Here is a 10,835-nt window from a genome sequence, read left to right as displayed (position 1 = left end):
CCCCCCCTCAAGTTGGAGGAGAAGGAAAACACACCCAACTTGCCCAGAAGGTTACTGTGAAGAGGCCCTGTTAAGGGCTTGATGAATAAATCGGCTAATTGAGACGAAGATGGAGTGGATGAGAGTGAAATTAAACCAGCAAGAAATTATTGTCGGATAAAATGGCAATCAAGCTCCACATGCTTGGTTCGCTTATGAAAATGGGATTCTTGGCAATATGTATAACAGTTTTGCTATCCGAGTGAAGAGGAACCGACAAAGATATAGGAACTGAAAGATCAGCGAATAGTCGTACCAACCAAGTCAACTCGGCAACAACTCTCCTCATGGACCAATACTCAGCTTCAGCAGAGGGATATAGAAGTCTGCTTCTTTGACTTCCAGGAGATAGGAGAAGCACCAAGAGCTATGTAAAATCCACTTTCAGACTTTCCTGAATTGGGGCAAGCCCCCAATCTGAATCACAGAAAGCTATCAATTCAAAAGATGGTGATGAAGACATAAATAATCCCAGACCAGTATCCTTCAACAAGTAGCGGAGGACACGAAGAGAAACATTCAAATGAGGGGCCCTTGGATCTTGCATATATTGGCTCAAATCTTGTACTGTGAAGGCAAGATCTGGGCAAGTATTTGTGAGATAATTTAACTTTCCGAGTAGGTGGCGATACAAAGTTGGATCTTTGATTAGTTCACCCGAATTAGCAATCAATTTTGATGTGGGATTAAGAAGGGAAGATAAAGACCAGAACATCAAATTCTGCCAGCAAATCCAAAGTGAACTTGCGTTGACTGAGAATTATACCTCGTTGCTCGCGAAGGACCTCCATACTAAGGAAATAGTGCAAATTTCCCAGGTCTTTAATTTTGAACTCTTGATTCAGGAAGAATTTAAGGTCATTCATCTCTTCAATGTTATTTCCTGTTAACAAGAATCGTCCACATAGATAGCCACAATACATATAGAAGAATCTATTTTCTTAAAGAACAAGGAATAGTCATTTAACGAATGAGTAAAACCCTTGAAATTTAAGGCAGAAGTCAATTTGGTGTACCATTTTCGAGATGCCTGTCGAAGCCCGTAAAGGTATTTCTTCAGCCTATAAAAATGATTTGATGAAGGAGGTGTAAGTCCGACTGGAAATTTCATGTACACCTCCTCATCTAAATCTCCATGTAAAAATGCATTATCCACATCTAGTTGAAATAATCCCCAATTCTTTTTGACTGCTACAGACAAAGTACACCTAATTGTAGTCATTTTAACCACAGGTTAAAATGTTTCATTGAAATCTATTCCCTCTCTTTGTATACGCCTCTGATTACAATCGAGTTTTGAGTCTTTCTACGCTTCCATCTGAATGTTGTTTGATTTTATACACCCATTTACAGGGTAATGCCTTTCTCCCAAGAGGTAACTCTACAACCTCCCAAGTTTTGTTTAATTCATGTGCTGCAATTTCATTAGCCATGGCATTTTTCCAACCTGGGTGCATCATAGCTTGAGTGTAGCTAGTAGGTTCTTGGAAGTTTTGAGAGGGAATTAATGAATGTTTGATTTGTGGAAGACAAGCTGGAAAAAGAAAACTGAGGAGGGGTAACAGATGAAAGAAAACAAGAACAAGTGACATTGATAAGGTGCAAAGCATTGCATATATAATCCTTTAGATAACTAGGTGTTTTATGAGACCAAGAAGATTTTCTAAGAATATTATCTATGACCATAGGAGAAATTGAAGGTGAGGGAATGTTTGCAGAAATAATAGGAGAAGATGGAGATTTGAAGACACCACGATGATGATCATCAGGAAAATCAAACTTAGTGATAGGTGAAATGGGAATAGAATTGTCCTCTGTGGACAAATTATGAGAAGCTAAAGTAGGCACATGATCCTTAGGAACAATAATATTATCCTGAGGTAGAAAAGATTCTGTACATTCATCAAGTTTAGTAGTGGCAAAAGGAAATATATTTTCATGAAATATCACATCTCTTGAAACAAAAATTTTCTTGGTTTGAAGATTAAGTAACTTATAATCTTTCTTTCCATGAGGATATCCCAAAAATGCACATGAAACAACTCTCGATTCAAACATTTTCCCTATGAACTGAAAGAGTGGAAGAAAAACACAAACAATCAAAATACTTAAGAATTTGATAATTTGGTTTAGACTTAAAAAGAATATCCTAAGGTGTTTTGTATTTGAGAACTTTGAAAGGAAACCTATTAATCAAATAGGTTGCTGTTAAAAGAGAATTACCCAAAACTTAATAGGTAAATGCGATTGAAAAAGAAGCGCTTTAGACGTTTCTAATAGATGCTTATGTTTCCTTTTCACAACTCCATTTTGTTGTGGAGTGGAAACGCAAGTTGTTTGGAGAATGATTCCCTGAGATGACAAAAATTCAGATTGCAGTTTTCCAGTTCCTAACTCAAAAGCATTATCTAATCTTATTTTCTGGACTTTAGTGCGAAACTGCCTCTCTATCATCATTAGAAAAGATTCAAGTACTGTAAAAGCATTTGATTTGGAAGATAGTAAGAAAGTCCATGTTCCTCTACTAAAATCATCTACTATAGTGAGAAAATATCTGACATTGTCATGAGTAGGATTGTTGTAAGGTCCCCAAATATCTACATGAATTAATTCAAAAATCGATTTTGTAGAAATAGAACTAGAGGAAAAAGGGAGTTTGCACTGTCTAGCCATTGGACAAATAATACATGGAGATTGAAAATTTGAACAATGAGATACTGGAACAGACAGAATTTTTCTCATATTGATTAAAGACATATGACCGAGTCTACAATGCCATAGCTTCTCTTCTACATTTGAAATAGGAACACTGAAACTAGAATTTAAAATAGGAACAGGATGGGCAACAACACAGTGCTTTCTTGAAATTAAAACTTGACTAGAAATAAAACTATCCCTAAAAGCTGCAACTTTAGACTTCAATTTTAGAATGTAGAGTCCATTTTTTTTCTTCACCAATTTCCAGTGGCTACTTCATTGAAGGGCCCTGTAGAAAGCAAGAATCAGGAGTAAAGAGAACATGTTGATTAAGTTTACACAACTTGTGGATAGACATATATTGATTTAAAAGATGGAATATAAAGAACATTATGCAAGATCAAATTTTGCAGAAGACTAACAGAACCATAATGTGTGACCTTTACTTTGTGAGAATTGGGAAGTGTCACCATGATTTGATTTCCTAATGGCTTAAAATTGGAAAGAAGATGTTTGTTAAAAGTAATATGTTCAGATGCACCACTGTCCAATATCCACGAATTGATGTCAATTTTAACCAAAATGCATAAAAACTGAAAAACCTTTTCATACCAGCACAATTGGCACTCGTGGTAGCTTCAGCATTGTTATCACTTTGTTGTCCGTTTGAATTGTTGAAGTAATTGCAAAAGTTCTCCTATGTTCTCCTGAGTTAGAATTTTTTCATTTGAGAACCCATTACCCCTTTGATCAGCCTCATCCGCAGCGTGGTAGACATTGTTAGTTAGAGGTTGGAATTTCCTTTGCTTTGTGAACTTGAAATCTGGAGGAAATCCATGAATCCTCTAGCATTTGTCAGTGCTATGACCTGGCTTTATGCAATAGGCATATGTGCTTGTATTCTTCTTTGATTCAACAGATCCCTTTGGTGGTTTGAAACCGGGATAGTTTCTATTTCCTCCTGATTGATCTGTTGCGATAAAAGATGCTGAATTCCATGGATAGACAGGAGAAGTATTGAATTCTCGTTGCTTTTCATCTTGAATAACCAAGGAATAAGCCTGTCCAATAGAGGGTAAAGGGGATGACAACAAAATATTGCTCCTTATACCAATAAAAGACTCATTCAGACCCATCAGGAATTGTAACAACATTTCATCTTGATGGGCTTTCAGAAGTTTTGCCTTAACACCACAATCGCACACACAAACACAAATAGAAAAAGCGTTTAATGCAACTAGTTCATCCCATAAACTCTTCAGTTTAGTGAAATAGTTTGATATACTAGAGTTACCTTGCACCACAACACTTAGTTCCTTTTGTAACTAGAACAATTTTGCACCATTCGTCTGACCAAATCTATCTTCTAAGTCGCTCCAAAGTTCTTTGGCAATTTGGGAGTAAAGCACTGATTCAGCTATCTCTTTAAATAAAGATTTGAGAAGCCACGAAAGAACCATGTTATTGCAGCGTGATCATGCCTTTTGAAGAGCCAAATCGGCAATTGGAATCGGCAGTGAACCATTAGTGAAGCCAAATTTATTTTTGGCAGCCAAGTTTGTTTTTGGCAGAGACCACAATTATTACTGCCCTTCTCCATCCATCATAGCTTTTCCCATCAAACACTGTAGAAAGGAGATTCATCCAGGGGTGCATATAGTAGGGATGAATCGATGATATTATTTCTAGCAGAAAAGGTGGCTGGAGTGCTTTCAATAATTGGATCAAAAGTAGAAGACGTAGGTGTCATTGCAGAGAAGATGAAGAAAAGAGAAAACAAAACAAGGATAATAGGCAAATTCTAAACATGCTCTAGTACCATGAAAGAATAGCAAGAAATTAGTTGAGAGAAAATTCTCTTTTCTATGTGTTTTACATCACTGTACAGATGCATATATATACAACTCACAAAATCGGTGAACAACAAACTGCGTAAAGATAATGGAGAACGTGACTGACCAACTATGAAACATGTCCTACTTTATCTAACCAACTAAGTGACCCACTTTGTTTAAAAAACTAAAAAATAATTACAAATAATAAAATAAATATATATGACTGATCTTCCATAAACTTAGGAAACCTCTGCCTTCTTCCTCGTAACTGTTTCACCATTATCTACATCAACAAATAGACATACTATTATTTAATTATTATAATTAAATTAATTAATGTATCATTTTTTATGTTATCAAATCATCACTTAAATGTAGTAAATAAAATTAATTTGATATAAATATTCCGTACAAGTTGGTCTTTATCGTCATATTGGAGTTACATACTCCAATTGATTTATTTTGACACTTTACTTTTTTCCAATATAACTGATCGTTTATGAAGAAAGATAATGCTATAATCTTTATTTTTACAAAACCTGGCTGATACAATACTAATAACTATGCATAATTAGGTACCGAGGAAAGTATCTTTTTATAACTTTTATGTTTTCATTTGAATATGTTTAAAGATATTTCTCTAAAAAAATAAGTTTTCTAAAAATAACGAGAACGACTTTCTTAAATTGAAAAAACAAGTTGTATATATGATATTCTACGTAGATTACCCTTCAACACGTGTTATTTTCGGACCAGATGCTCGCCCTGCGCCTAACCTTCATTTCTCAAAAAAATTATCTAGATTACAAACAAATGTTTTTTTAAAATAATATTATTCATTCACTTACTAAATATACAAAAAAAAAAAAACAAGCGAAGAACTCACATTTTCCCTACTTTTTGCATTTTGTTTGTAGCTTGCTAGAGTTATGAATGTATTAATAATACATAGATTAGTTATAAGAAATTTATGTATTAATTTGTGCAGAGTTTGAGCATAGATAGGACAAGACGAGCATACAAGAGTAAGAAAGTTCGCTCTAACGACGGAGAAGTCAACTAAATAACTCCTCTATCCATGATTTAGTTATTCATGTATTGATTATTTCATTTTCTATCTTGCATAAAAATTATAAAGAAACTTTCTCATAACTTATATAAGTATTTTATTTATACAGATTTTTAAATTGCAACCAAACACCGTATATATTGTATATATAGTACCGTCCAAAATAACTAGCAAACATGATAAAAATTATTTATACAAAATCTAACGCATGTATAATATTTTTCCTAACAAGCTACTAAAAGATCCCTTTAACGTGTACTCATTATAAATTTATTAACATTAATCTGACTAAGAATATCAATTAGGTTCCATTTAACTTATCGTAACTTGTAAGATTAAATACTTTATAACATAATATCAGGATTTTGAACACGATAAATTTATTAACACTAATCTGACTAAAAATATCAACCAAATACGTTTTCATTCTGTTGATAAGTCTTTCGCTGGTACACTAATGGTTGAACTCTCGGCCATGAAGTTTGATGGATCACGTAGTATACAAAATCATATCACTTTGGTGACTAACAAACTATAGAAATACAAAGTACACATAACATCATAATTTTTTTGTGCATGTGAATAATTTTAAGCATTTTAGTTTGGTCACTTTGGTGACTAACAAAATATAGAAACATAATACATGCATCAAGTTGAAAAATCAGACCCAGTTTCTCTTAGAATATTGAATGTGCCAAAAAAATAATAAATTGTACTAATCCACATATGCCGTGAACATAAATATTATATGTGTAAACATTAATTTCTAGTTTGGCCACTTTGGTGACTAACAATCTATATTGCACTAAGTACACACATATTATTATTACTTAATATAACGATCACTTTAACTTATTGTACAATCTAAAAGAGAACATTATTATTATATTATGGGAGAAATTAAAATTTTCAGAATTTGCGCAATCTAAAACAAAACATAATTATTTATTTATTTAGGAATGGTGGGCGGTAATCAGGATCTTGAACACGATAATCTTACATAGAGATCGTTAAGGAGCACATACCTGATGAGGAAGACATCATCACATAGAAAAGTGAAAGCGTTAGTCATAAATTGATTTCTACCTCCTTGCCCTAACTTTATGTTATCACAACCGTTAACGATGAAATTATTGTAGAGAATGTGCGATTAACCCTAATGAGTGGAGGGAGAACCAATTTATAGAGGTTATGATTTAATCTGGTACGTCCATCAAGTAACCAATGTACGGACGAAATCTATTCCTTATTAAATACTATTTATGGTATTACTTGGGTTACAAGTAAACTTGGGCATAAGTAAGAAATAATTAATAAATAATAATAATAATAATAATAAGAATAATAATAATTCTTACATAACTAACTTCAAGCCTACAAATTGAGGGTCATATAGAGTTGTATATATAACTATTAAAATTTTGAAAATCAAAGATCTTTCTACCATATAATTTAATTCTTTTTAAATTGAGAATCAGCAAAAAGAATAGTTGAATTGCCTGATTTTATGTTTTTTTAATGTTAAAAACATGTTAAATAATTATATTACTTTCCACATTCAAATATTTTATACTTAAAAAGAAAAAAAAGGTAGGCAGGATCCTAATAAGTAGGAGACAACTTTAACCACTAAAAGTATTTTTCCAAAGATAGTGAAATAATGAAATTGCACTTGTCAATTTTCCTCACAATCAGCCAAATATCTACTCTTATCTTGCTTTTTGACAGGTATAAAACATTAGTATAAAACAATAGAAGATCTCTAGCTCATTTTATTTTAAATTTATACTATAAACATCTTCGAATATAAATATAATTTTCATACTATTAAATCATTCAAATGATATATACATATAATTTTAAAAAAAATATACACAATCTCTTTGACCCTTCTTGTGATTTTGTAAATCTTCTCCCAAAGATTATAGTTTAATGAATTTAACTTATATATAATAAAATTTTTGTATCAAATTATCTATTTTAGGATTTAAGTTTTTAATTTCATTTATTATGAATAATTATGTTATGGATCGCTAATTAGTAAAAAGTGCTTTTTATGTCTGTCAGTATGTAAAATTAAATACTAATTTTATTGTTTATACCTACCCATAAAAGAATAGTCAATTGTCAGAGCAGGTAATAAAATGTTGACATTAGTGAATGACAAAATGATACATTAATTGATGTCTGTGAATATTGATAAGCAAATGTAAATATCTAACATACACGACAAATCAATTTAGGTGTCAATTTTCTTTTTAATTGGTGATTGATATCCGCATTAAAGATTGATTAAATCTGAATTTACTTTGAAAAGTTTCATGTTAGAGATAACATGCTCTTCATCAAATGAGACTCTATATTTAGGAGTCTCAGACTCAAGACTTTTAATTAAGAATAAAAAAATACTTATTATCACTGTACCCTGTATCGGTAATTTAGGTGTCGAGTTGTGCCTTCACATTTAATTTACCAATAACATCATTTCTCATATTGATAAAAAAAAAAAAACCCCTTAAAAATGGTGGAAAATGAAAAGGCGATTACGAGGTAGAGAATGGAACTCTAACCAATAAAATGAGAATTTAGATAATCAACTAACTGATCATCTATTAAGATTTCCCTTTTAGCCAATAATGACTAATGAGCATGTTTTACGTGATCAACATATAAATATAAAAAATGCAGTTTGAATTTGATGTATAAAACTTCTCGTATATATTGACACAGAAATTTCGAGAAGATTGCATCTCAAGAGTATAATGTAGACAATTTATTCTAATATAAACATTAATGGTTTTCTTTCATAATTTTAATTTTAAATAATATGTGGCTGATAAATCATTAATCATACGAAGATAATTTTATTATTACTCTAAAACTTCTTTAGAGAAGATGATGAATAGGAAAATTTCGAGTTTATTTTTCAGGAGTGATTGTAACTGATTTAATTGAGGAAAAAATTAAAAAATTTCCTCCACTAAAAAATTAAAAAATTTCCTCCACTAATTAGGATAATTAGAAAGAGAGTGATCTTTTTGTTTGTTTATCCCCTATGACCTATAATTAAGTGGGAGTAGAATCAAAACATGAACGAAAATTCATATAAAATAGACAAAAATATAAAAAATGGGGATAAATAATTAATTTATTACTCAGCTTTCATTTCTATTTTGTGAGTGCAGTCTAAAAGCAAAAAAAAAAAAAAAACTTGGAAAAAGAAAAAGTAAAGAGAAAAAGTAGCATATTGATGAGACCTTTCTTTTTCACTTTTTTTTTGGTCTGTATATATTGTGTTAAAATTTATTTATTTTAATTTTTAGAAGTATTTTTAAAAAAATATTTTGTTAGGAAAATATCTTTGTTTTTTTAAAAAAATGATTGACATTTGGCTAATTCATGAAAAGATACTTTTAATATGTGGCTGACTTTTTTTAGAAAAAGAACTGTTGAAAATTAAATTATAAAAAGAAAAGGCAAGTTTCAATGCATAATTAAAATTAAGATTATTTCATCTAAAAATTATTTTAAATATTTATTATATAGTTTTCAATTATATTTTTTCTTTTTATTAATTGATATGTACATATTTAAAATTTTAATCAATATTATATATTATAAAATACTTAAAAATTTGATGTAATATTAATATGATGATTTAAATATAATCAAAAATATAAATTAAAATACCGTGGAAAAATCACTCCACATTATATCACTACATACAAAAAATTTCACCACAAAAATAAACAAGTCCTATCTTCTTCTTTTTTTCCTAATCTTGTGAAAGTATTATTGTTACTTTTTTTTATAATCCTACAAAATAATATCTAAAATAATATATAAACATAAAAAAAATTATTATATAAAAATATAAATAAAAAATAAACTTAATTAAATTTATGAGATATGCTAATTAATTAATAAGAGATATATTGATAAATATGTATATATAATATAGATCTTTTGATCTTGAAAAAAAATGATTTTTTGTTTCTACTTTTTTTAAGTAACAATTTTTATCCCCAATTTTGGAAAGAATAATATGTACATATTCATGAAATAATCAATCATGACATAAAGAAGTGTGATGTTGGTTAAGCTTTTAAAAAATGTTTGTTATATTTATGTCGTATCTTCTAGAATATAACAAACATGACATTCATAAAAAAAGTTGAAGGTTTATAGTAGGAAGGTTTAGTATAGTCCCTTGTAAACTTCAGTTTAAATATCTGAGTTTAATCATACATTCTTAAAAAAATTTAAAGATGAATTTTCGTTAATTGAATTTTAGACACAAAAATATTTTACAAGTTCAACCACATTTAGTTAAACTTACAAAAAATAAATAAACTTATGTTTGGAATTTCATTTGTAAATATTCAAATTCTAAGAAAAGTATTGTGACTTGGATTGCGACCTTTTAAAATTAAAATGTATTATATATGCTTGATTTGAAAATTTTTTTAAGTAAATCAGTTTGTATACCCTTATTATAATGCATGCTTTCCATTGACAATAAAACTTTCAACAACAAAATGATCAATCTAGAAAAGAATTAACTAATTGTCGATGCAACATTGATCATTCCATCGTTAAAAGATTTGGTGCCAGTGTTAGCAGATGAATGAAGTTTATGTTGCGCTTTGATCTACTTCTGGAAGTTTATACAATTGATAAATGTTAATTTGATAAAAAGGACAAAAAGAAGAAACTTTTTCACTAAATACCATCTCAATAAAATTAGGCTAAAATTAACTTCCAATACAAGGTTTTAATATATTTTATCCGTACTTACTGTATATTGTGTAATATTATAAATTTCTTAATGTACAATGTTTCTAAGTTTACGATACAATTTTTGTAACGACCTGTTTAGTCGTTTTGAGCAGCAGATTTTATTTCTGGAAAAACTGGCTGAGACGACGGATCCCACGACGGACCGTCATGGGCACGACGGACCGTCGAGGGGGTCTCGTTCCAAAACAGTTAGAATTCTGAAATTCGGGTACTGAGATCGACTCTCTGAACTTCGCGACGAAATGGCAGGACGGACCGTCGCAGGCAAGACGGGCCGTCACAGACCCTTCACTGAAATTTAGTCTCTGAGCCTTGTGACGGACCTGCAGGACGGACCGTCACAGTCGTGACGGACCGTCACAGGCTCCGTAAGCTCACTCGGGTCGGAAATTCTG

General features: G+C 30.7%; 1 long non-coding RNA gene across 1 annotated transcript; it reads right to left on the bottom strand.

Annotated features, from left to right (window-relative positions):
- Nucleotides 1-2,804: 2,804 nt before the first annotated feature.
- LOC114077128 lies at nt 2,805-6,980 on the bottom strand. The gene is made up of 3 exons (XR_003578164.1): nt 6,666-6,980; nt 3,349-4,854; nt 2,805-3,025 (listed from the first exon to the last, which is right to left on the bottom strand). It is a non-coding gene; the product is annotated as an uncharacterized LOC114077128 (long non-coding RNA).
- Nucleotides 6,981-10,835: the final 3,855 nt, after the last annotated feature.

Source organism: Solanum pennellii, chromosome 5 (assembly GCF_001406875.1).
Source record: "Solanum pennellii chromosome 5, SPENNV200".
Lineage (NCBI taxonomy): Eukaryota > Viridiplantae > Streptophyta > Magnoliopsida > Solanales > Solanaceae > Solanum > Solanum pennellii.
The sequence above is the reverse complement of the archived record's forward strand: the minus strand, read 5'-3'. Positions and strand labels throughout refer to the sequence as shown.